Source organism: Cupressus sempervirens, chromosome 1 (assembly GCF_028749045.1).
Source record: "Cupressus sempervirens isolate cs-2001-9-10 chromosome 1, ASM2874904v1, whole genome shotgun sequence".
NCBI classification, from domain to species: domain Eukaryota; kingdom Viridiplantae; phylum Streptophyta; class Pinopsida; order Cupressales; family Cupressaceae; genus Cupressus; species Cupressus sempervirens.
The window spans coordinates 211,095,974-211,101,132 of NC_143118.1; the positions used below are offsets into that span (position 1 = coordinate 211,095,974).

Genomic DNA, 5,159 nt, shown 5'->3' on the forward strand with positions numbered 1-5,159 from the left:
TCTATCTATAAACTCTTGAAGAAAATAAAAACCCTCCATGCACTCAAAAGAAAGATTTATGTCTATCTTTGCATATTAAGAAGACTAATTATCAATGAATATTTTACAATCTCAATATATAATTACTATAAATCACATTAACGTCATGTAATAAACATCTTTATAAAATATCTAACATTAGTTTATTATCATTACATTAAAATATTTTTTGTATTTTGTATTTTTCTCCATTGTACTCTTAGGATTAGTGTGAATATTGCTTGAAGTTGACCTATCATGTTTCTTCCTCAAACCCTAATGTGGTTGTATAATGATAATAGATGTAACATTGAAGACATTGCCTCTTAATGGAGTCTTAAGGCCTTATAACTTTGTAATATAAAATTTGAATCAAATCAATATCTATATAAGAAAGATATTTATTGTAATTAATCTATATTTATATTTTTTATTCTATAAGATATTGATAAGAAATTTTGTGCAATTTCGTGCATTGATATATTCACTTGATTTGTATCATAATTTTGCATGTACTCATTATTAAATCAACTAATACCATGATATTATTAGTTCATTTAGTTAATTAAATAATCACAGATAGATGTACATTTTACTAATTCCATATTGATATAAATCTTATAAAGCGATTAATAATAGAAGTTTAAAATGACTTCATTATATTGAATTAGTGGTCATTTTTTTAATATAGTTGTACTATGAAATTATTAGAGAATATTTATTTAGTTATTATAGAACACTTTGAAGTGACCACTTTATAATACTTGTGTACATAACATATTTCATTATGTTTTTCATTACTACCTAAAGAACAAAACATATATAAACAATTATAATACATATGAAAGAAATTTTTAAAAAATCAAACTTATATATATTATTTATTTAAAATTATCATTAAATATTCTTATTTTACTATCACTCTATATCTAAATTACTTTTTATTTTACCCTTAACATCTCAAAATATATAAGAATTAAAGGTTCTCAAGGATAATTAATGATTTAACTTTTAAAAATATTTGTTTAACCTTATGGCATTCTAGCGATAGACTATTTTATTTTTTCATTCAAAATAGCTTCTCCCAGAATTGAATTTATCATGCCAAAGGTTAAAAAATTTGTTGGTTATTAAAAAATAGTTGTCAATTAATTCATAACCATCAAGCTCAATACCACAATGAATTCCAGTACCTTCAAAGCTTGGTTGAAGTTAGCAAAAATTTTATTCCATGTCTGAATCTCTTTGAAGGGCTCGTAGTGCTTGTTTCACGATTTGTCTTTCAACAGTTCAAATCTTCAAACGCAGCAGCTCCTCACGGTTTTCAGCTTTGTTGAAGGAAGTTTTGAGGATACAAGGGTTTTTTGGTAAACAATTCAAGCGCCAAAATGAGAGACTCAAAGGTGGAACTTCTACAAAATCTAGGACAGAGGACTATGCCCTCTTATGTTCTCTTCCAGGGCAACAGTCCATCTACCGGTGTAAACTTCATCGTTCCATATCACGAGCCTCTGGAACTTCTCTCCAGAAGTGCAATCTTTAATGTGAAAAGGTTAATTGGGAGAATGGACACGGATCCTATTGTGCAGAATAGCAAGAATTTGTCATTCATGATAGAGACATTGGAAATCGGTGTTCGCCCTTTTATCGCAACATTATCTGGTGGTGTGTGGCGATCTACCACTCCTGAAGAAGTTCTTGATATTCTTCTTGTAGAGTTGAGAGCTATGGCGGAGGTCCAGCTAGGTTAGGCTGTGCGAAGTGTTGTGTTGGATAGTGCTTGGATAGCTATATTCGGCTGCACATGGGAGATGATCTATGTGTCGATAGTTGCATGGTAGGTGTAATTAATTTATCATTCTAACAACAAGCACATTTTACAGGTATGCTCGATATCATTCTGTAGATTATTTTTATACTGTATGTTGGTTCCCTAGTCTTATAGGAAAACTCCTCTATGGATTGGATAGGGTTTCATTTTAGTGGGGAAATCTACAAATTCCCACAGTAATAACCTGCTACCAATTGTGTGGCCTCTGGAGCATTTTTGGGCAATCAAGTGCATCTCAGACATGGTTGTCTAGAAATTACCAAGTCTACCTAAACTCTGGTGAGTAATCAGTTAGCATGTAAAGCTTTGTTGTTGTATAAATTCCTCCTAATACTATACTCTTAGCATACCAGTCAACATGGGCTGAGTGGTCACTAGCGGCATGCCAAATTTACTTAAACTTATTAGAAGATTTAGTGGAGTTTCCTAGACGCGTAATGCTTGAGGCCATTCAGAATTATAGGCAGCTTATATTTCTAGATGGATGCCAATGAGTTTTGCAATGCGGTTGTTAAGCACCATATTGGAAAGCACTTCATTGTGTAATTTGATCTCATCTATTATTAGCCTTTGCAGGAAATTATCCATTAAATACTCAACATGTGCAGCTTCCTTCCTAGGGTGAAATACCCACATCTATTTCCCTTGTTACCATAGGTTCCTCTATCCACCCAATTTTGGCACATATCTGACCACCGCTTCTAGGATCCTAGTGCACATCTTTGATATCAGGATATGTTGCATTTTCTTCCCTGTCCTTATTTTCTTGTTCAATGTGTATGGATTGAGACTCTACATTTTCAAGGGGTACAGTGATATTGTCTACAAACCCCCATAAATTGTAGTGCAAGAGTCCCAATTCTTGCCTCAGCAATGGCGAAGGCTGATAAACTGGAAGGGTGGTGTGCGCATTACTTGTGATGTTGATATGCCAGTGATTTTTATGAATGTTCTCCCATATATTTGAATACTGTAGGACTACAAATACAATATAAGCTAAGAAAAGCCAAGCCAAGAAAAGTATTGAGAATGATGACATTTCAATTGTCATTATAGAAAAGTAGTGGCAGCAGATTTAATGGATCTAATTTTGTCAGAAGGCCTCTTCTCGGACTCATGAGTAGAAGTCCTCAAACAAGAAGAGACTCATGATCCACTAAAAGTTTCACTCTTCAAAACTAATATGTAGAAACAATTGTGCAAGATCAGGCTAGCGCAAATACTGACCTTCAAAATTTGAATTCCAAGATGAAGAAGTCTTTAGATCAAATACTTCAACTTGAACTAAAGTTGCACCACATCAGCAATGAAAAAGACAAGCTTAAATTGAAGCATAGAGAAGATGCAAAACTTTGGAGAGGTTTGGACTCAAAGCTATTTTCCGTGGAGATGATACATGATTAATTTATAGAGACTTTGTAGGATTTGGCCATGAAAGTAGAAGAACCTGAAGGTAGCAAGGAAATTTTGGAGAAACAGTCGACTGAAAGATTGAAATCATTTGAGGAATTGAGTGTTCATTTGAATGCCTTGTCCTCAAGATTGAACGGTGCAGAAGAAGTTACTAAAAAATGAGAACTTGAGTTGCAAGAATTATTTGATGAGAAGGAACAAATAAGTGAATCAAATGATGTTGAACTTATCCAAACAAACCTACTTACTGCTGAAAAAGAACATATTCAAAAACAACTACAAACTGCCATTGAAGAAGACAAGAGAGTAGTGGAAAATGTCCAATCTCATCAAGGAACTGCAAAAGAAGTTAGTCTCCCAGAGAAAGCATAATGGCAAGCCTACATGTTATGCAATCCAAATTAGCAACAGAGAAAGATCAACTAAAGGCTCAGATACAAGAATATGAAGAAAAATTAATAAAATCAGAATCCCAGAGAGAGGTTCTCAAATTATATGATATTTTAGGACTCGAAGATAAGGTTATTGAACTGGGAAAGATGTTAGTTATGGCATCAAACACTGTGGACATGATGCTTGCAAAAAATAGATTAAATAACCTATTTGGCTCATAAGGAGAAACAATTGTCTAGAGAGAAAGCTCAGATTGAGTTTGATCATCTTAATGGCTAGTTTCAAGATGATCTTTGTGCTAAAGAAATTTTTGAATCACAACTTCAAGAGTTGAATAAGTAGGTTATAGAGCTTGAGAATACCCTAGATCTTAGAATAGAAGAGCATGCAAAGAAAGGACAAGAAGATTATGGAAAAATTGATGATGCTATGCAAGAATAACAGACACCATATTTATAATTCTTTAGGCTTAATTTTTTTAGTTTGAAACTATTTTTTTAGTACTCGACTATTAAAAGAATGAATTCTCAATGAACATCTTTTTCTGACTTGAATCTTTTTGGGTCTCAGTTTTTGTTTTGAGTACTCAGCAATCAATCCCAAAGGGATAAGAGTGATGATTGGATTGTATCAAATGGTGCAGATTTCCAAAAAAATGTGCTTCATAGCATATTGAATTTGACATAGATTTCCATATGCTAGCATTCACAGTCAGAGCAGCTAGTTTGCTCAAGTAATTTTTTGGCTAGATAAATGTTAGCATTGAGGCCTTTAGTTTGCTGAAGTGGACTGCCCATTAATTTCTCAGCCATTTTTGCATTCACTATCTCAGATGCAAAGTGCAAGGGTGGTGTTCTTCCCCATCATTGGTTGCATACATCAAGTCTGATGAGGATGATTTTAATAAAATATCCCCAACTGATTGACCCTTAATTCCTTTTGCTACTAAATGTATATAATTCTGACCCAATCTATCCTTAGCATCTACTTTTAACTTCAATACAAACATTGGACAAGTCAGCTTGTCCAATGAGTGTCACCCATTGGAAAAAGCTTATTCCCCTACATTTATATAACTCTTTCATTCTCGTACCAATCCACATATGATGCTGTGATCATTTGAGAAATTTCTTCATTTTTGGTTTGGTTGTATAATTGAAGAGCATATTCCCATCTTTTTCTTGCTTATTTCTCATTTTCACATCTTTTCTTCAATGAATTTACCATACTTCGTAGACACTTTTTCTAGCCTTTGCGGATGGCCACTCATGTAAACTCAAACAAACATATGGGTTGACTTGGTTAATGTAATCTTTGAAATTGTCCACAATTTTAGTGAGCCTCTTTTAACTTCCTAATTGGAGCTCCACCATTGTTTGTGTTTTGTTGCCATAATGTCTTTGTGAGCCCTCATGTAAAATTAATTGATTTTCTGCATACCTATATTGACGTGAATCTGTTCACTTCTAACATCGAGGTCCAAATTGTATCTCGAGGCTTTCAA

The 5,159-nt window shown here is 33.4% G+C and overlaps 1 pseudogene; it reads right to left on the reverse strand.

Moving 5' to 3' along the window:
• Positions 1 to 2,010: 2,010 nt before the first annotated feature.
• Positions 2,011 to 2,900, reverse strand: LOC149576890 (uncharacterized; annotated as a pseudogene).
• Between the last annotated feature and the right edge of the window lie 2,259 nt (positions 2,901 to 5,159).